General features: G+C 44.6%; 1 pseudogene; it reads left to right on the top strand.

Moving 5' to 3' along the window:
- LOC139367834 (growth arrest-specific protein 7-like) overlaps positions 1 to 18,120 on the top strand; it is a 54,916-nt pseudogene extending 36,796 nt beyond the window's left edge.
- The last annotated feature ends 4,787 nt before the right edge of the window (positions 18,121 to 22,907 follow it).

The raw sequence follows: 22,907 nt of genomic DNA, 5'->3' as shown, positions 1-22,907 counted from the left end.
CTCATGTGAAGGAGAGAATCTCTCCGATCTGCATTTCCAGGTACCAGTTGCTTAGTAACCTTCTCTTTTGATGTAAAAATTGCAGTTCTGTTGTAATTCTGATAGTAAATAGCGATGTTTCTTTCAACTTTTCAGAACATTATCCACTGTAATTAAATTAATTTCCTTTTTATTGTCTGATTAAAGGTGTAATGCCCCTAGGCCTGCACATAAAATTAACTCATTTTCAATATAATTAAAACATTGAAACATTACTTTCCGGTTCATTTTCTAATTAAAGGAGGTGTACACCTAGGCCTGTACATGAAATGTACTACTTTTCAACGTAATTGAAACTCTAAGGTCACAGAGACCTGCTATCAAAATAGAATGTAAACCCATATTTAACTTTCCTCATTGACGCACTTTACTCATGCTAATTTGTCAATGTCCCTTTAAAGTAGCAGAGTCTTAGCAGTTTTTGTAAGATAGGTTATCTACTAACCTAACATATGGAAATATTTTAAGATAGTAATAACATAGACCATCAAGCTATTTGATTTTGTATTTTAGCACCCCTGTAGGTATAAAAACAGGTTTTACAAATTATTTGATGAAACATTGAATTTTGAATTAGAATTTGGCCTTAGAATGTCTCACCAATACATGGCAAATAAGATATGACAAAATTATATCAAATGGATGTACGGTTTGAAGTGTATGAAATGTATCTGAGAGATATACTGTACATCGTCACCAGGGACGATCACGGCGCAATAATTGTGTATAATATTCTACTACTTATGTAGAAGAAAGAAGACATTCACCAATCTACTCTAGGGTAGCCCCTATCTACCACTCTAGGGCAGCCCCAATCTACCACTCTAGGACAGCCCCTATCTACCACTCTAGGGCAGCCCCTATCTACCACTCTAGGGCAGCCCCTATCTACCACTCTAGGGTAGCCCCTATCTACCACTCTAGGGCAGCCCCTATCTACCACTCTAGGGCAGCCCCTGATCCACCAGTCTAGGGCAGCCCCGTTCCACCAGTATAATTCAGCCCCTATCCAACAGTATAAGGCAACCCCTATCTACCCCATATGGCGGCTGTCAGCAGATTCAGAGAATTCAGCGGATTCAGTGGATTCAGCGGATTCAGTGGATTCAGTGGATTCAGCGGATTCAGAGAATTCAGCGGATTCAGAGGATTTTGTGGATTTTGTGGATTTAGTGGATTCAGCGGATTCAGAGGATTCAGCGGATCCAGAGGATTCAGCGGATCCAGAGGATTCAGTGGATTCAGCGGATTCAGAGGATTCAGCGGATTCAGAGGATTCAGCGGATTCAGAGGATTCAGTGGATTCAGAGGATTCAGTGGATTCAGTGGATTGAGACGCATCCAACGCAAGAACCCAGAAGTCTCTAGCTCAAACAAACGGCTCTAGGGGGATCACGGCACTTCTAGAACACCTGAGATGATTTAGATTGTGGTCGAGATTTGGTTGAATGCTATCTTGGTGCATCATTATTATAGCGTAATGAGACTGGGAGAGACTTGTCAGGATGACATTGGGACTGCTGTAGCTCCTAAGAGGAGGATACATTGACAGCGCTAACCTGGTTATACTGTATGTCTCTCCATTAATACCTGATTCCTGTTATCGGGAATGATTTTCTTTGACAAGCTAGCAGAGTGAAATAGGGGCAGAATTCACCTTTTAATAAACCATTTGTGATTGTGTGATGCATCAGATTTGAAGGGACAGACTGTCTCCTTGGAGCCTGTCTGTAAAATGTTTCTTTCTCTCTTTCTCTCTCTCTCTCTCTCTCTCTCTCTCTCTCTCTCTCTCTCTCTCTATGCATGTCATCTGATGGTTTTGGCTCCGTTTCCCTCCCTGCTTAGTTCAGGCAGACAGCTCAGTGTGAGCCAAAGACACAAATGAAATGAAAGCTGCTATGTCTCAAAGGCTCTTGTGACACTAAAGGGTAATTGAGATAAATGGTGTATTGTGTATATGGATATTGGAGTTAAGTGAATCTGAGGTTTTCTCTCTCTCTGTCAGGGTCTGTGTCAGTTGTGCTTCTCATCCTCTTTTCTTTCTTTCTTTCTCTCTCTCCTCTTGTTTTTGCTTCCTCCGGCAAGAGCGAAATGGGGATACATGAATTGAAAGAGTGAGGCAGAGTCTATTGGTGACGTTAAACAGCCAGACATACACTGTAATTGGATTTACTCAATGTGTGCACCTGGTGTTTTTAACACATGGATTTGACGATAAAGCGGGAAAAACAAACGTGGACATAGAGGCGAAGACCACGACCAGGGTGTCACCGTAAGAGTAAATAAAGATAGTTTCACATTTTTTTGCTTTGTTGTCTTTGATTCTCCCTTTGGAAAACAGCAGGTTTACACACTTGAGTTAATCTGGCTCATATTCTTATCTCTGTCTAAGAAGATGATACAGTAACAAAGGCAGTGCTATTACTTGGTTGGGTTGGACAGAAACTGTCAACATATTCATCTCAACATGGATCTTAATATGGACAAGTGTTTGTTTTATGAAAACCTCTTGGGTAGATTTTTCTATTGTGTTATTGACTGTACGTTTGTTTATGTGTAACTAACTCGGTGTTGTTGTTTTTGTCCCACTGCTTTGCTTTATCTTGGCCAGGTCGCAGTTGTAAATGAAAACTTGTTCTCAACTGGGACCTGAAATCAAATCCAGGGTGGTGATATTCTACAGTCTGTGTCTTCAGAAAGTATTCAGACCCCTGGACTTTAAACACATTTTGTTTGGTTATCAGCCTTATTCAAGAATGTATTACAATTGGTTTTTTTCCCCTCATCAATCTATACACAATAATACCCCATAATCACAAAGCAAAAAACGGGTTTTTAGAAATAACACATTTACATAAGTGGTCAGACCCTTTACTCAGTACTTTGTTGAAGCACCTTTGGCAGTGATTACAGCCACGAGTCTTCTTGGGTATGATGCTACAAGCTTGTCAGGTTGGATTGGGAGCGTTGCTGCACAGCTATTTTCAGGTCTCTCCAGAGATGTTAGATCGGGTTCAAGTCCGGGCTCTGGCTGGGCCACTCAAGGACATTCAGAGACTTGTCCCGAAGCCACTCCTGCATTGTCTTGGCTGTGTGCGTAGGGTCATTGTCCTGTTGGAAGGTGAGCCTTCGCCCCAGTCTGAGGTCCTGAGCACTCTGGAGCAGGTTTTCATCAAGGATCTCTCGTTCATCTTTGCCTCGATCTTGACTAGTCTCCCAGTCCCTGCCGCTGAAAAACATCCCCACAGCATGATGCTGTCACCACCAGGCTTCACCGTAGGGATGGTACCAGGTTTCCTCCAGATGTGATGCTTGGCATTCAGGCCAAAGAGTTCAATCTTGGTTTCATCAGAACAGAGAATCTTGTTTCTCATGATCAGAGTCTTTAGGTGCCTTTTGCCAAACTCCAAGCGGGCTGTCATGTGCCTTTTACTGAGGAATGGCTTCAGTCTTGCCACTCTACCATAAAGGCCTAATTGGTGGAATGATGGTTGTCCTTCTGGAAGGTTTTACCATCTCCACAGAGGAACTCAGGAGCACTGTCAGAGTGACCATCGGGTTCTTGGTCACCTCCCTGACCAAGGCCCTTCTCCCCCTATTGCTCAGTTTGGCTGGGTGGCCGGCTCTAGGAAGAGTCTTTGTGTTTCCAAACGTCTTCCATTTAAGAATGATGGAGGCCACTGTGTTCTTGAGGACTTTTAATGCTGCAGAATGTTTTTGGTACCCTTCACCAGATCTGTGCCTCGACACAATCCTGTCTCGGAGCTCTACGGACAATTCCTTCGACCTCATGGCTTGGTATTTGATCTGACATGCACTGTCAACTGTGGGACCTTATATAGACAGGTGTGGGCCTTTCCAAATCATGTCCAATAAATAGAATTTACCACAGGTGGACTCCAAGTTGTAGAAACACCTCAAGGGTGATCAATGGAAACAGGATGCACCTGAGCTAAATTTCTAGTCTCATAGCATAGTTATGTAAATGAGGTATTTCTGTATTTAAAAAATATATATATTTGTAGAATAAAAAACAGTGAGCTGGCGCACACAGAACAATTATTTTGTGTGGAGGTGTTAACTAATGCCGAATAAACTATAAACTATAAAAAATAAAGACAGTCACACACTCCATATATAAGCTCCCAGTAATTGATTTGGTAAATCATCATAAGGATTTATAAATATTTGCAAAAATGTATAAAAATCTGTTTTTGCTTTGTCATTATTGGATATACTCAAGTTCAATTGGCTTTTATGTTCCTGTCTGTTTCCAGAGACAACATGGGAGAGACCTTCCAGGGTACCTGGGACACCCAACACCCCTCTGAAACACAAGAACTCACTACCTACAGGTACTAAAGCTGTCTCTCTCTCCCTCTCTCCTTCTCTCTCCCTCTCTCCTTCTCTCTCTCTCTCTCTCTCTCTCTCTCTCTCTCTCTCTCTCTCTCAATTCAATTAGTTTTATTGGCATGACATAACAATGTACATATTGCCAAAGCTTACTTTGGATATTTACAATATGAAAATAATAAGAATCAAAATTGTCAATGGGACAACTGTAACAACAATAACCTAGGGTCACAATATCCATTTATTGAACAATAACAATAAGTATACAGCAGAGGACATGTGCAAGTTGATTTGTCTGTCAGACACTGTCCCTCAACTTATGGCAGTCAGCAATGTAGTGCGCTGCCAACCCACAGCTCTCTGCGTCCTCCCCCAACAGGACAGGTAGCCTATCCTCATCAGAGAGGTCTTTGAAACCTTGAATAAGGGTTTCAAATTTGGGGAAATTACATTCTCTAATTATATTTTTGACATTTTGTCAGGAAATGCAGCTGTCTCGGGTTCTGCTGTTGTGCAGAGGTTGCACAGCCTTTGCTCTACAGGGAGCCAGGTTTTCCTGTGTCTACCCTTCTCAATGGCAAGGCTGTGCTCACTGAGCCTGTATTTTGTCAAGGTTTTTCTAAGGTTTTGATCAGTAACCATGGTCAAATAGTTAGCCATGGTGAACTGTCCATTTAGGGCCAGATAGCCCTGCATTTTGCGTTGTGTTTGTGTTTCCCAATAAGCAATATAGTTTTGTTTTGACTGTGTTGTAATTTGGTTTATTCTGATTGATTGGATGTTCTGGTCCTGAGGCTTCAGTGTGTTAGTAGTTAGTAGCCCCAGGACCAGCTGGATGAAGTGACTCTTTTCTTTGCTCAGCTCTTGGCATTGCAGGGCTTGGTAATGATATGAGAGGGGGTCACTGTATTTTAGATGTTTCCAAAACTGAATTGCTCTTTTTTGAGTTTTTATTATTAGTGGATATTGGCCTAATTCTGCCCTGCATGCATTGTTTGTAGTCTTCCTCTGGACAAGTAGGAGAATTTTACAGAACTCGGATATTGGCTTTGTTATGGAAGGTTTGGGAATCGCTTCCTTTTCGGTGGTTGTAGAATTGGTAGAAACGGCTCTTTTCTGGATTTTAATAATTAGTGAGTATCTGCCTAATTCTGCTCTGCATGCATTATTTGGTGTTCTACGTTGTACATGGATATTTTTGCAGAATTCTGCATGCAGAGTTTCAATGGGGTGTTTGTCCCATTTGGTGAAATCTTGTTTTGCAAGTGGACCCCACACCTCGCTCCCATAAAGTGCAATTGGTTCAATGACACATTCAATTCGTTTTAGCCAAATTTGAATAGGTATTTCAATTTGGATTGGGTTTTTTAATGGCTTAGAATGCCCTGTGTGCTTTCTCGCTCAGTTCATTCACTCACTCATTAAGGTGTCCAGTTGAGCTTATTTTTAAACCTAAGTAATTGTAGTATGTGCAGTACTCTATATATTTTATACCAATTGAGAACTCTGGTCTAATTCCCTGAGATTTGGATATTTTCTGGAAAATCATTATTTTAGTATTTTTGGGGTTTACTGCCAGGGCCCAGGTCATCTGCGAAGAGTAGGCATTTAACCTCAGAACAGGGGCTGATGATTTTTAGAATAGTGGCCAATTCGTTGATGTAAATATTGAAGAATGCAGGGCTCAGATTGCAACCCTGGCGAAGGCCCTGCCCCTGGTTAAAGAATTATGTTATTTTATTGCCCCTACACCACTTTCAATAACTTTGAAGAACAGGCCTGTATGCCAAATATAATCAAATGCTTTTTGGAATTCGATAAAGCAAGCGTATATTTTGGTGGAATTATTTTATTTCTCTCTCTCTCTCTCTCTCTCTCTCTCTCTCTCTCTCTCTCTCTCTCTCTCTCTCAATTCAATTCAATTCAAGGGGCTTTATTGGCATGGGAAACATGTGTTAACATTGCCAAAGCAAGTGAGGTAGATAATATAAGTGAATATATAAGTGAAATAAACAATACAAATTAACAGTAAACATTACACATACAGAAGTTTCAAAACAATAAAGACATTACAAATGTCATATTACGTATATATACAGGGAAAGGGAAAATAAATAAGCATAAATATGGGTATTATTTACAATGGTGTTTGTTCTTCACTGGTTGCCCTTTTCTTGTGGCAACAGGTCACAAATCCTGCTGCTGTGATATTGGCACACTGTGGAATTTCACCCAGTAGATATGGGAGTTTATCAAAATTGGATTTGTTTTCGAATTCTTTGTGCATCTGTGTAATCTGAGGGAAATATGTCTCTCTAATATGGTCATACTTTGGGCAGGAGGTTAGGAAGTGCAGCTCAGTTTCCACCTCATTTTGTGGGCAGTGAGCACATAGCCTGTCTTCTCTTGAGAGCCATGTCTGCCTACGGCGGCCTTTCTCAATAGCAAGGCTATGTTCACTGAGTCTGTTCATATTCAAAGCTTTCCTTAAGTTTGGGTCAGTCACAGTGGTCAGATATTCTGCCACTGTGCACTCTGTTTAGGGACAAATAGCATTCTAGTTTGCTCAGTTTTTTGTTAATTATTTCCAATGTGTCAAGTAATTATCTTTTTGTTTTCTCATGATTTGGTTGGGTCTAATTGTGCTGCTGTCCTAGGGCTCTGTGTGGTTTGTTTGTGTTTGTGAACAGAGCCCCAGGACAAGCTTGCTTAGTGGACTCTTCTCCAGGTTCATCTCTCTGTAGGTGATGGCTTTGTTATGGAAGGTTTGGGAATCGCTTCCTTTTCGGTGGTTGTAGAATTGGTAGAAACGGCTCTTTTCTGGATTTTAATAATTAGTGAGTATCTGCCTAATTCTGCTCTGCATGCATTATTTGGTGTTCTACGTTGTACACGGATATTTTTGCAGAATTCTGCATGCAGAGACTCAATTTGGTATGTGTCCCATTTTGTGAAGTCTTGGTTGGTGAGCGGACCCCAGACCTCACAACCATAAAGGGCAATGGGCTCTATGAATGATTCTAGTATTTTTAGCCAGATTCTAATTGGTATGTTGAATTTTATGTTCCTTTTGATGGCATAGAATGCCCTTCTTGCCTTGTCTCTCAGATCGTTCACAGCTTTGTGGAAGTTACCTGTGGCGCTGATGTTTAGGCTGAGGTATGGATCGTTTTTTGTGTGCTCAAGGGCAACAGTGTCTAGATAGAATTTGTATTTGTGGTCCTGGCGACTGGACCTTTTTTGGAACACCATTATTTTGGTCTTACTGAGATTTACTGTCAGGGCTCAGGTCTGACAGAATCTGTGCATAAGATCTAGGTGCTTCTGTAGGCCCTCCTTGGTTGGTGACAGAAGCACCAGATCATCAGCAAACAGTAGACATTTGACTTCAGATTCTAGTAGGGTGAGGCTGCAGACTTTTCTAGTGCCCCCACCAGTTCGTTGTTATACAGTATATGTTGAAGAGGGTGGACCCCACGACCCTGTGTGAAGAAATGTGTGTGTGTTTTTTGCCAATTTTATCCGCACACTTGTTGTTTGTGTACATGGATTTTATAATGTCTTATGTTTTACCCCCTACACCACTTTCCATCAATTTGTATAGCAGACCCTCATGCCAAATTGAGTCTAAGGCTTTTTTGAAATCAACAAAGCATGAGAAGACTTTGCCTTTGTTTTGGTTTGTTTGGTTGTCAATTAGGGTGTGCAGGGTGAATACGTGGTCTGTTGTACGGTAATTTGGTAAAAATCCAAATTGACATTTACTCAGTACATTGTTTTCATTGAGGAAATGTACGAGTCTGCTGTTAATGATAATGCAGAGGATTTTCCCAAGGTTACTGTTGAAGCATATCCAACGGTAGTTATTGGGGTCAAATATGGCTCCACTTTTGTGGATTGGGGTGATCAGTCCTTGGTTCAGAGCTAAGGATGATGTTAAAGAGTTTTAGTATAGCCAATTGTAATTTGTTGTCTGTATATTTGATCATTTCATTAAGGATACCATCAACACCACAGGCCTTTTTGGGTTGGAGGGTTTTTATTTTGTCCTGTAGCTCATTCAAGGTAATTGGAGAATCCAGTGGGTTCTGGTAGTCTTTAATAGTTGATTCTAAGATGTTTATTTGATCATGTATATGTTTTTGCTCTTTATTCTTTGTTATAGAGCCGAAAAGATTGGAGAAGTGGTTTACCCATACATCTCCATTTTGGATAGATAATTATTTGTGTTGTTGTTTGTTTAGTGTTTTCCAATTTTCCCAGAAGTGGTTAGAGTCTATGGATTCTTCAATAACACTGAGCTGATTTCTGACGTGCTGTTCCTTCTTAATTCCGTAGTGTATTTCTGTATTGTTTTAGTGATTCACCATAGTGAAGGCATAGACTCAGGTTTTCCGGGTCTCTATGTTTTTGGTTGGACAGGTTTCTCAATTTCTTTCTTAGATTTTTGCATTCTTCATCAAACCATTTGTCATTGTTGTTCATTTTCATCGGTTTTCTATTTGCGATATTTAGATTTGATAGGGAAGCTGAGAGGTCAAATATACTGTTAAGATTTTCTACTGCTAAGTTTACACCTTCACTATTACTGTGGAACATTTTACCCAGGAAATTGTCTAAAAGGGATTGAATTTGTTGTTGCCTAATTGTTTTTGGTAGGTTTCCAAACTGCATTCCTTCCATCTATAGCATTTCTTAATATTACTCAGTTCCTTTGGCTTTGATACCTCATGATTAAGTATTGCTCTGTTCAAGTAGACTGTGATTTTGCTGTGGTCTGACAGGGGCTGACTGTGAACGCTCTGAGAGACTCTGGGTTGAGGTCAGTGATAAAGTAGGCTATAGTACTACTGTCAAGAGATGAGCTATAGGTGTACCTACCATAGGAGTCCCCTCGAAGCCTACCATTGACTATGTACATACCCAGCGTGTGACAGAGCTGCAGGAGTTGTGATCCGTTTTTGTTGGTTATGTTGTCATAGTTGTGCCTAGGGGGGCATATGGGGGAGGGAATGCTGTCACCTGCAGGCAGGTGTTTGTCCCCCTGTGTGCTGAGGGTGTCAGGTTCTTGTCCGGTTCTGGTACATGTCCCTGGGCCTGGAAATTATTGATTTCCCCCTCCAGGATGGAGAAGCTGTCTTCGTTAAAGTATGGGGATTCTAGTGGGGGGATATAGGTAGCACACAGGAGGACATTTTTCTCTGTTAAGATAATTTCCTTTTGAATTTCTAGCCAAATGTAAAATGTTCCTGTTTTGATTAATTTAATGGAGTGAGTTAGGTCTGCTCTATACCAAATTAGCATACACCCTGAGTCCCTTCCCTGTTTCACACCTGGTAGTTTGGTGGATGGGACTACCAGCTCTCTGTAACCTAGAGGGCAACCAGTGGGTCCACCTCCTCTATACCAGGTTTCTTGCAGGATGACAATGTCTGTATTACCGATTTCTTTGGTGAAGTCTGGGTTCCTGCTCTTTAGGCCAAAGGCAGATGACCTCAGGCCTTGGATATTCCAGGATAATATAGTGAAGGCTTTGTGTTCCATAAAGTGTCCGATGTCGTTTCTCTCTGTCGATCCCCTCTCCCCACCTCTCTCTCTCTCTCTCTCTCTCTCTCTCTCTCTCTCTCTCTCTCTCTCTCTCTCTCTATGAATCTCTCTCAATTTCTCTCTCTTTCTTTCTCTCTCCTCCACAGTGAATGGGTTTCGCACCAGTGGTAGTCCGTTGCATCAGAATGAACATTCCCATATCAGTCTGGTCAAAAAGCCTAGTTTAGAACCACAGGTAAGACATGCTCCCTTCTCCTCCTCCTCCATCCACCTTCTGCTCCTCCTCCTCATTCTCCTCTTCCTCCTTCTCCTCCTCTTCCTCTTTTCCTTCTCGTCTACCTCCTCTCCTTCTCCTCCTCTTCCTCTCTTCCTTCTCGTCTACCTCCTCTCCTCCTTCTCCTCCTCCTCTTCCTCCTCTCGTTGCTCCTCTTCCTCCTCCTCCCCTCATGCTGCTCTTCCTCCTCTCCTTCATCTCCTCCTCTTCCTCCTCTTGTTGCTCCTCTTCCTCCTTCTCCTCCTCCCCTCCTGCTGCTCTTCCTCCTCCTCCTCTTCCTCCTCTCATTGCTCCTCTTCTTCCTACTTCTCCTCCTCACCTCCTGCTTGTCCTCCTCTTCATCTTATTTTCATATTACTTTACACCAGCCACCATGCTACAGCGGAAGACGGGCAACGAAAGCATAATTTTGCTGACAAATTGCTTTACTTGTGTCCTTTAATCAGAAAGTGTTATGCAGAAACTATGCCAATGCATTCAGTTAATAGATACAGAGTAGCAGATTTCCCCTAAGACCCCAACACACACACTCATGTGCACACACACACACACACACACACACACACACACACACACACACACACACACACACACACACACACACACACACACACACACACACACACAGCTCTAGTAGAACAGTTCCAGTAGAACAGTTCCAGTATTACAGCTCCAGTAGAACAGCTCCAGTAGAACTGCTCTAGTAGAACAGCTCTAGTAGAACAGTTACCAGTAGAACAGCTCTAGTAGAACAGCTCCAGTAGAACAGCTCCAGTAGAACAGCTCTAGTAGAACAGCTCCAGTAGAACAGCTCCAGTAGAACAGCTCCAGTAGAACAGCTCTAGTAGAACAGTTCCAGTAGAACAGCTCTAGTAGAACAGCTCCGGTAGAACAGCTCTGGTAGAACAGCACTAGTAGAACAGTTCCAGTAGAACAGCTCTAGTAGAACAGCTCCAGTAGAACAGCTCTAGTAGAACAGCTCTAATAGAACAGTTCTAGTAGAACAGCTCCAGTAGAACAGCTCTAGTAGAACAGCTCCAGTAGAACAGCTCTAGTAGAACAGCTCTAGTAGAACAGCTCTAGTAGAACAGCTCTAGTAGAACAGCTCCAGTAGAACAGCTCCATTGTGTGTGTGTCAGTCAGAGACCATGTCAGACACGGAGGAAGGTTTTGACGGAGCATCCTGTCTCTCTCATCAGAGTCCATGTCCTACATCACCCACCAGGTGGCAGAGCAAAGAGACTACCATCACAGTAAGTACCATTCCTAACTTCCCCAGACCCTAACCCAAAGACAGACCCTAGCCCAGATCCTAACCCTAACCCAGACCCTAACCCAGACCCTAGCCCAGACCCGAACCCTAACCCAGACCCTAACCCAAAGACAGACCCTAGCCCAGACCCTAACCCAGACCCTAACCCAAACACAGACCCTTTCCCGAACACAGACCCTAACCCAAAGACAGACCCTAACCCAGACCCTAACCCAAACACAGACCCTAGCCCAGACCCTAACCCAGACCCTAACCCAAACACAGACCCTTTCCCGAACACAGACCCTAACCCAAAGACAGACCCTAACCCAGACCCTAACCCAAAGACAGACCCTAACCCAGACCCTAACCCAAACACAGACCCTTTCCCGAACACAGACCCTAACCCAGACCCTAACCTAAACACAGACCCTTTCCCGAACACAGACCCTAACCCAAAGACAGACCCTAACCCAGACCCTAACCCAAAGACAGACCCTAACCCAGACCCTAACCCTAACCCAGACCCTAACCCAAACTTAGACCCTAACCCAGACCAGTAAAGTCGACTGATTCAATCCTTAGTTAACCCTCAGCTAATTACCAATGTCAGGGGTTAAGGGGGTCATTGGTGGAGGTCAGCTAAGGTCACTTAAAGGCTCATTAGAAAGTGATGGAAGCCAGATGTTGGTATTTAATCTGGAGGCAGGAAGAGTGGAAAAGAGATTGCCATCTTTATCTTCATTATCATACCCTGTCCACTTGCAATTTAACAGCAGTAAACTGTCCTGTGAGGAGGTAGACTCAGCAGTAGGTCCACCCCCCTCGGCCAGAATTGTTTTGCTGCTGGAGGTAATGAGAATGAATTTGGGAAATAATAACAGTCCTATTGTCAGCCCTTTCTCAGCCTGGGTGCTAACAGTTACAACTGACAGCCACACAGTGAGGGAGAGGAGAGAGAGATACCCAACCCTCAGGCCCTGTGCAGCAGATAGAGAATAGATAGAGATGGGCCGAGCAGGGTGATAGTCGCTCAGCCAACATATTGAACATCTACAGGGGAGAGAGAATTACAACAGACAGTCAGGGTTGATGAAGGATAAATGCTGGGGTTTGACAGTTGTTGTTACTGTGTTTTGAGTGGCATTAATCATAAAGTTTGGAAATAGAAAAGAGTTGACAGATTCAAGGATCGATGTGTTGTTACATAGTCTTTTATTATTGGAACTGAAGAGAAGAAGTGTTGCCAGAGCAACAGTGGCAGAGCACCTTGAATAGTTCAGCAGAGGTGGACAGTCAATGTGTGTGTGTGTGTGTGTGTGTGTGTGTGTGTGTGTGTGTGTGTGTGTGTGTGTGTGTGTGTGTGTGTGTGTGTGTGTGTGTGTGTGTGTGTGTGTGTGTAGCTCCGCATCTTGCACTTCGTATTGCTAATCTCAATGTGGCCCTTCATGACTTAAACTCCTCAGGCCCTTGCATACCGACTAATAAAATACAATGTAAGACATAACAAATGTTTTCTTAAATACTCTTTATTTATTAGTTTAAGATAACTACAGAATATATATACATTTACCCCCACCCTAAAACAATTAACCTAACAGTCAACAATCAGCATTTCATAAAACAATATAACTGGTACTATGGTACAAGTCATTGTTGACCCTAATAAATAACGATAATAAAATAATAATATTAATTACAAAAAGATATATATGTAAAAAAAGGTAAAAGCAAGGTATCCTTTCTGGACACGTGTCAAAATCAAATCAAATTGTATTGGTCACATACACGTGTTTAGCAGATGTTATTGTGGGTGTAGCGAAATGCTTGTGTTTCTAGCTCCAACAGTGCAGTAATATCTAACAAGTAATATCTAACAATTTCACAGCATATACCCAATACACACAAATCTAAGCACAGGAATGGAATTAAGAATATATGTATATATATGGATGAGCAAAGTCAGAGTGGCCGGGACTAAGATACAGTAGAATAGGATAAAACAGAATATACTAGATACATATGAGAGGAGTATTGCAAAATATGTTAACATTATTAAAGTGACTAGTATTACATTTATTAAAGTGGCCAGTGATTTCAAATCTATGTACCTGTATATAGGCAGCAGACTCTAATGTGCTAGTCAGGCCTTTTAACAGTCTGATGGCCTTGAGATAGAAGCTGTTTTTCAGTCTCTTGGCCCCAGCTTTGAGGCACCTGTACTGACTTTCTCAGTACAGTTCTCCCTAGCAGTATGTGTTCTGGATTTAGAGAAAGTGAGCATTCAAGCATATCATCCAATACTTTTGTATGTCTCAGTCCAGATATGATTTAGGACTGGGCAGGACTATAGTATGTGGGTGTGGTTAGCCCCGTTCTCCCCACTGTTACCCAGCAACTTGGTGTGATGTCACCACTCTACTTTGGTTGTATTATAGGAGTTATGAACAATCGTGACTGAATTTACCTGAAGTTTCCGTCCAGAGTAGAGAGTTGGTTGTCTTGGACATGTTTCTAGATGTATCCTCCCAGTGCTCTTGGGTTATTGCTATGTGCAGCTCGTCTTCCCAGTTAGTTACCGCGATAATATTCTCATATTTTGTTTCTTCTTGAATAATTCTTGTTACCTGGTTAGTATTCCTGACCCCTTGACTTTTTCCACATTTGGTTATGTTACAGCCTTATTCACAATTAATTAAATTGTTTTTTTCCCCCTTCATCAATCTAAACACAATACCCCATAAAAGCAAAAACAGGTTTTTAAAATAATAAGACAACTTAAATATCAAATTTACATAAGTATTCAGACTTCAGTACTTTGTTGAAGAACCTTTGGCAGTGATTACAGCCTCGAGTCTTCTTGGGTATGACGCTACAAGCTTGGCACACCTGTATTTGGGGAGTTTCTCCCATTCTTCTCTGCAGATTATCTCAAGCTCTGTCAGGTTGGATGGGGAGCGTCGCTGCACAGCTATTTTCAAGTCTCCCCAGAGATGTTTGATCGGGTTCCAGTCCGGGCTCTAGTTGGGCCACTCAAGGACATTCAGAGACTTGTCCCGAAGCCACTCCTGTTTGTCTTGGCTGTGTGCTGAGACAGCATAATGCTGCCACCACCATGCTTCACCATAGGGATGGTGTCAGGTTTCCTCCAAACTTGACACTTGCCATTCAGGCCAAAGTTCAAAATTGGTTTCATTAGACCAGAGGATCTTGTTTTCATGGTCCTTTTGGTGCCTTTTGGCAAACTCCAGCTCGGGCTGTCATGTGCCTTTTACTTAGGAGTGGATTCCGTCTGGCCACTACCATAAAGGCCTGATTAATGGAGTGCTGCAGAGATGGTTAATTCTTCTGGAAGGTTCTCCCATCTCCACATAAGAACGCTATAGAAATGATAAAGATGGAGATGTCCATGTGTTTGAATGAGTCTGAGGAGGTGAAAGTGAGTCTCGAAGGAAAGTGTGTGTGAATGTGCCTGCGAGGACATGCCATAGAGAGAGAGTCTCTCTTTCGCAGAGATGGAAATGTATTTGTACAAAACTAAAGTGTTAAAACATTGAAAATATCCCTTTGCCCTGTCATGATGGAACGGTGCCTAACCCTACCCACCCTAGACAGTCACCTGAGTGCTCCCACATTAAAGATACACCCTCACTCGTTTGATGCTGGAAAAATAGGCAAATGTAACCAAGATAGGAAGATAAACGCGTTCAGAGATCAGCTAAACCGTCACTGCACCCTCACGAATCTGTGCCTGCCTGGCAGGGTTGGTGCATGGGTCTGCCTTAATCGACATTCACATCATCGGCGCCCGGGGAACAGTGGGTTAACGGCCTTGCTCAAGGGCAGAATGACAGATATTTACCTTGTGTGGGCGGTGCGCACGTTGAACTTGTTTGTCGTCCAACTTTATCCGTTAACAGTTCTTCCACAAATTTACCCATGTCGTTTGTTTCTGCCCCCTCTTTCACTTTGTGTATTGAACTGTTATTTTGTCTTGATTTATTTTCCAGATAGTCCGATTTGATGAACATACCTTTTCAATGTTCTTCCCAGTTGTTGAACTATCACATACAGCGGGATCTCTCTCCTCGCACCGGGCCAATCTTTCCTCTGCCTCATTTAAGCTCTCCCTGGTGGCATTTAGGTCTCACTTTACCTATTTTTCTGCTCCTATATTTAAGTTTAATAAACCAAGGTGTTGGGAAGATCAGACTGTCACTGCCATCACCTACTGGCAGAATTCGAACCATTGAAAAGTGTATCCTAATATCTCTCTCTCTCTCGCTCTCTCAGATTAACTGTGTAACGTTCCCCCTCCCTATGAGTACACCTGAACAGCAGCTGTTGAAGCCAGATGAGTGGAGCTACTGTGATTACTTCTGGGTAAGATATGAAGACTGGTCACACCACAGAGTCCTATTACACTACACACTACTCTACTCTACTCCACTCTACACTACACTACTCTACACTACACTACTCTACACTACTCTACACTGTTCAATACTACACTGATCTACACTACACTACACTACTTTACTCTACACTACATTACTCTACTCTTACACTACTCTACAATACACTACACTACTTTACTCTACTCTACACTACACTACTCTACTCGACACTACCCTACACTACACTACTCTACTCTACTATACACTACCCTACACTACTCTACACTACTCTACACTACTCTACAATACACTACACTACTTTACTCTACTCTACACTGCTCTACACTACACTACTCTACACTACTCTACACTACTCTACACTACTTTACACTACTATACACTGCTTTACTCTACACTACTCTACACATCTCTACACTACTTTACTCTACACTACACTACTCTACACTACTCTACATTACACTACTCTACTCTACATTACACTACTCTACTCTACATTACACTACACTACTCTACACTACTCTACACTACACTACTCTACACTACTCTACATTACACTACTCTACTCTACTCTACACTGCTCTAGACTACTTTACGCTACACTACACTTGTCTACTCTACACTACATTACCCCACTCTTCCTTACTCCAATCTACACTACTCTAAACTACACTACTCTACACTACACTACACTACTCTACTCCACACTACTCTACAATACACTACAATACACTACTCTACACTACTCTACACTACACTACACTACTCTACACTACTCTACACTACACTACACTACACTACTCTACACTACTCTACAATACACTACTCTACACTACTCTACACTACACTACACTACACTACTCTACACTGCTCTACACTACTCTACACTAAACTACACTACTCTACACTACACTACTCTACTCCACTCTACAATACACTACTCTACAATACTCTACTCTGCACTACACTACACTACACTACTCTACTCTACACTACTCTACACTACACTTCTCTACATGACACTAAGGCTGTAGCGCTGTAGTAGAATAACACATGGTGTAGTGAGAGAGACCTTGCTCCAAACATCTGTTTGGTTCTGTTTTCATTTCTCCCACGGCTGAAACTTAATCACCACCAGGTGTGTGCTCAGGTTTTAACACTGGGCTAACATTACTGTCAGACCGGGCTAACGTTACACTCTCTCTGAGGTGACAACACCGGGAGTCGTTCCTAAAAAAAAAACAGTGGGCACCGTACACCGAGACTTACAGTTTCCAGTGAGACACAGAGGATCAGATTTAAAACAGGTTGACAAGTATTTTATGCACCCTACTGTGTGAAATGTTGACTTTCTATATCATTGGCTGTGGTGCTGTAGAATGTATGGTGCTGTAGTAATGATGGCCTGGTATTTCCCCACAGTACAATACAAACAGTAACTATATGATTGAATGCATACCATTAAGTACATAGAATGCAGTATCACATCACATCACAACACGGAATGTTATCTGGTCGTATTATTTTTTATTTATTTATTTATGTTACACTAAATATTGTTGAAGTGTATATTTCTGTGTTATTATTGTTGTTGTGTAGACGGATAAGAAGGACCCTCAGGGGACAAGCTGTATCTCAGGGTTTGAGGTCTTACTGCAGAAACAGCTGAAGGGGAAGCACATGCAGAAAGAGATGGCTGAGTTCATACGAGAAAGGTAACTACAAAATCCCCTTTTATTATCTGAGCCGATCTGTCAACAATCCTGGTCAGACCAATGTTTCACAACTCCCTTTAAAAAAAAATCTTGAGCAATTTCATGTGTCAATTTCCTTTGATTTATTTTTTAACCCAGATGTGCATTTTTTCTATTTTGTGCAAAACAGGAAAAATGACTCGCTAAGTGTTGAAATTCGATGGTAAATAACTTCCTTTTCTCCTTCCCTCTTTCAGGATAAAGATTGAAGAGGAATATGCCAAGAACCTCGCCAAGCTATCGCAGATTCCCCTCGCGGGACAGGAAGAAGGGTGAGTGGGTAGTGACACCAATTCCTGGTGCCTTAAAAAAAAAAGTAACCTACACGAACGTGTCGCCTCGCACACTCTGCACGTGCTCACTGACGCTTAGGAAGATATGGCACAAGAAAATACAAGAAAACCTCTGCGTCAACTCAAAGATTCCATGTCAGAAGTCATTGCACAGATTATGCCAATTCCTAGCCAACTCCTAGCTGCTTCCTAGCCAACTCCTAGCTGCTTTCTAGCCAACTCCTAGCTGCTTCCTAGCCAACTCCTAGCTGATTCCTAGCCAACTCCTAGCTGCTTCCTAGCTATCTCCTAGCGGATTCCTAGCCAACTCCTAGCTGCTTCCTAGCCAACTCCTTTGCTGCTTCCTAGCCAACTCCTTTGCTGCTTCCTAGCCAACTCCTAGCTGCTTCCTAGCCAACTCCTAGCTGCTTCCTAGCCATCTCCTAGCTGATTCCTAGCCAACTCCTAGCTGATTCCTAGCCAACTCCTAGCTGATTCCTAGCCAACTCCTAGCTGATTCCTAGCCAACTCCTAGCTGCTTCCTAGCCATCTCCTAGCTGATTCCTTGCCAACTCAAAGGAGTTGGTGGGTGTACGAAATAGACATACAGTACCATGCTGATAGAACAAATCATGTCTAGAAGTAGGGGCACTATGTGTATTGCTGGGCTGGACAGCAGGGTACTTACTATAAGGGGGTTATGGCATCATATAAGCCCAGACTCACTGGGGAAAAAGAAAGCGAGAGAGAAGGGGGACCCCTCTTCAGTCCGGCGTTATAGGGAACCACACGCTGTGAGCAGATCTTTGTCTGGTAAATTGGATCCCGTGGGGGACAGGCAGGTTGTATGGAGGGATTTCTAGGGGACAGGCTGGCTGTATGGTGAGGCTGCTAGGAGACAGGCAGGCTGTGTGGTGAGGCGGCTGGGGGACAGGCAGGCTGTGTGGTGAGGCGGCTGGGGGACAGGCTGGGAGGGAGGGACGGCTGTAATAAGATGTCTGCATTCCACATTTACTACGCAGTCATAATGAGTCACTGTACCAGACTGACCTAAAATACATGAGAAATCTTCCATATGCACAAAAAGCTTATTTTTCTCAAATGTTGTGGACACATTTGTTTTTCGTCCCTGTAAGTGAGCATTTCTCCTTTGCCAAGATAATCCACCCACCTGACAGATGTGGCATATCAAGAAGCTCATTAAACAGCATGATCGTTACACGGCTGCACCTTGTGCTGGGGACAATAAAAGGCAACTCTTAAATGTACAGTTGTGTCACACAACACAATGCCCAAAGATGCCTCAAGTGTTGAGGGAGCATGTAATTGCCATGCATACTTCAGGAATGTCCACTAAAGCCACCTCCAACATCATTTTAGGGAATTTGGCTGTACGTCCAACCGGCCTCACAACCGTAGACCATGTGTAACCACGCCAACCCATGACCTCCACATCTGGCTTCTTCACCTGCGGGATCGTCTGACACCATTCACTCGAACAGCTGATGAAACCGTGGGCTTGCACAACGAAATAATTTCTGCACAAACTGTCAGAAACCGTGTCAGGGAAGCTCATCTGTGTGCTCGGCGTCCTCAACAGGATCTTGACTGCAGTTCGGCGTGGTAACTGACGCCAGTGGGCAAATACTCACTTTCGATGGCCAACGACACGCTGGAGAAGTGTGCTCTCCCGCCTATATCCATCAACTTTGAATAGCCATCGAAGAGGATTGGAACAACATCCCACAGCCCGCAATCAACAGCCTGATCAACTTTATGAGAAGGTGATGCATGAGGCAGAAGGTGGTCACACCAGATACTGAATGCTTTTCTTTAAGGTATCTGTGACCAACAGTTGCATATCTGTGTAACGGTTTTCTTGGTGAGAAGGAGAGTCGGACCAAAATGCAGCGTGTAGATTGCGATCCATGTTTAATGAACAACGTAAACACGAATTAACACAAACACTACAAAACAAAATAACGTAATGAACGAAAACCGAAACAGCCTATACTTGTGTAAACAAACACAGAATAAGGACATCAAGACACAATCACCCACGACAAACTCAAAGAATATGGCTGCCTAAATATGGTTCCCAATCAGAGACAACGATAAACACCTGCCTCTGATTTAGAACCACTCCAGACAGCCATAGACTTTGCTAGATAACCCCACTAGCTACAATCCCAATACATACACACCAACACCCCAAGACAAAACACACCACAATACAAAAACCCCATGCCACACCCTGGCCTGACCCAATACATGAAGAAAAACACAAAATACTTAGACCAGGGCGTGACAGAACCCCCCCCCCCCCCCCCTAAGGTGCGGACTCCCGAACGCACCTCAAAATAATAGGGAGGGTCCGGGTGGGCGTCTGTCCATGGTGGCGGCTCCGGCGCGGGACGTGGACCCCACTCAATCAACGTCTTAGTCCCTTCTCCTCGCGTCCTTGGATAGTCCACCCTCGCCGCCGACCATGGCCTAGTAGTCCTCACCCAGAACCCCACTGGACTGAGGAGCAGATCGGGACTGAGGGGCAGCTCGGGACTGAGGCAGCTCGGGACTGAGGGGAAGCTCAGGAGTGAGAGGAAGCTCAGGAGTGAGAGGAAGCTCAGGAGTGAGAGGAAGCTCAGGCAGGTTGATGAATCTACCAAATCCTGGCTGGCTGGTGGTTTCGGCAGATCCTGGCTGACTGGCAGATCCTGGCTGACTGGCGGATCCTGGCCGACTGGCAGTTCTGGCAGATCCCGGCTGACTGGCGGATCTGGAAGAGTCTGGTTGACTGGCAGATCTGGAAGAGTCTGGTTGACTGGCAGATCTGGAAGAGTCTGGTTGACTGGCAGATCTGGAAGAGTCTGGTTGACTGGCAGATCTGGAAGAGTCTGGTTGACTGGCAGATCTGGAAGAGTCTGGTAGACTGGCAGATCTGGAAGAGTCTGGTTGACTGGCAGATCTGGAAGAGTCTGGTTGACTGGCAGATCTGGAAGAGTCTGGTTGACTGGCAGATCTGGAAGAGTCTGGTTGACTGGCAGATCTGGAAGAGTCTGGCTGACTGGCTGCTCTGGCTGCTCCATGCTGACTGGCTGCTCTGGCTGCTCCATGCTGACTGGCTGCTCCATGCTGACTGGCAGCTCTGGCTGCTCCATGCTGACTGGCTGCTCTGGCTGCTCCATGCAGACTGGCTGCTCTGGCTGCTCCATGCAGACTGGCTGCTCTGGCTGCTCCATGATGACTGGCGGCTCTGGCTGCTCCATGCTGACTGGCGGCTCTGGCTGCTCCATGCTGACTGGCGGCTCTGGCTGCTCCATGCTGACTAGCGGCTCTGGCTGCTCCATGCTGACTGGCGGCTCTGGCTGCTCCATGCTAACTGGCGGCCCTGGCTGCTCCATGCTAACTGGCGGCTCTGGCGGCTCCTTGCAGACTGGCAGCTTTGGCGGCATCCTGCAGACTGGCAGCTCTGGCGGCTCCTTGCAGACTGGCAGCTCCTTGCGGACTGGCAGCTCTATGCAGACTGGCAGCTCCTTGCAGACTGGCAGCTCCTTGCAGACTGGCAGCTCCTTGCAGACTGGCAGCTCCTTGCAGACTGGCAGCTCCTTGCAGACTGGCAGCTCCTTGCAGACTGGCAGCTCCTGAACAGGCGGGACACTCCGGCAGCGCTGTAGAGGCGGAAAGCTCTAGCAGCGCTAAACAGGCGGGAGACTCCGACAGCGCCGGAGAGGAGGAAGGCTCCGGCAGCGCTGGACAGGCGAGGCGCACTGTAGGCCTGATGCGTGGTGCTGGCACTGGTGGTACTGGGCCGAGGACATGCACAGGAAGCCTGGTGCGGGGAGCTGCTACCGGAGGGCTGGGGTGTGGAGGTGGTACTGGAAAGACCGGACCGTGCAGGCGCACTGGAGCTCTTGAGCACCGAGCCTGCCCAACCTTACGTGGTTGAATGCTCACGGTCGCCCTGCCAGTGCGGCGAGGTGGAATAGCCCGCACTGGGCTATGCAGGCGAACCGGAGACACCGAGCGCAAGGCTGGTGCCATGTAAGCCGGCCCAAGGAGACGCACTGGGGACCAGCTGCGTAGAGCCGGCTTCATGGCACTTGGCTCGATGCTTACTCTAGCCCGGCCGATACGCGGAGCTGGAATGTACCGCACCGGGCTATGCACCCGCACTGGAGACACCGTGCGCACCACAGCATAACACGGTGCCTGCCCGGTCTCTCTAGCCCCCCGGTAAGCACAGGGAGTTTGCGCAGGTCTCCTACCTGGCGTAGCCATACTCCCTGTTAGCCCCCCCCAATAAATTTTTGGGGCTGACTCTCAGGCTTCCATCCGCGTCGCCGTGCTGCCTCCTCATACCAGCGTCTATCTGCTTTCGCCGCCTCCAGTTCCTCTTTGGGGCGGCGACATTCTACCTGCTGTGCCCAGGGTCCTTTACCGTCCAAATCGTCCTCCCAAGTCCATTTCTCCAAGTAATGCAGCCTCTCCCACTGCTGCTGCTGCTCCTGCCTCTGTTCCTTCTCCTGCTGCTGCTGCCTGTTGACACACCGCTTGGTCCGTTTGTGGTGGGTGATTCTGTAACGGTTTTCTTGGTGAGAAGGAGAGTCGGACCAAAATGCAGCGTGTAGATTACGATCCATGTTTAATGAACAACGTAAACACGAATTAACACAAACACTACAAAACAAAAAAACGTAATGAACGAAAACCGAAACAGCCTATACTTGTGTAAAGAAACACAGAATAAGGACACTAAGGACAATCACCCACGACAAACTCAAAGAATATGGCTGCCTAAATATGGTTCCCAATCAGAGACAACGATAAACACCTGCCTCTGATTTAGAACCACTCCAGACAGCCATAGACTTTGCTAGATAACCCCACTAGCTACAATCCCAATACATACACACCAACACCCCAAGACAAAACACACCACAATACAAAAACCCCATGCCACACCCTGGCCTGACCCAATACATGAAGAAAAACACAAAATAC

Source organism: Oncorhynchus clarkii, chromosome 16, assembly GCF_045791955.1.
Source record: "Oncorhynchus clarkii lewisi isolate Uvic-CL-2024 chromosome 16, UVic_Ocla_1.0, whole genome shotgun sequence".
NCBI classification, from domain to species: Eukaryota; Metazoa; Chordata; class Actinopteri; order Salmoniformes; family Salmonidae; genus Oncorhynchus; species Oncorhynchus clarkii.
The sequence above is the reverse complement of the archived record's forward strand: the minus strand, read 5'-3'. Positions and strand labels throughout refer to the sequence as shown.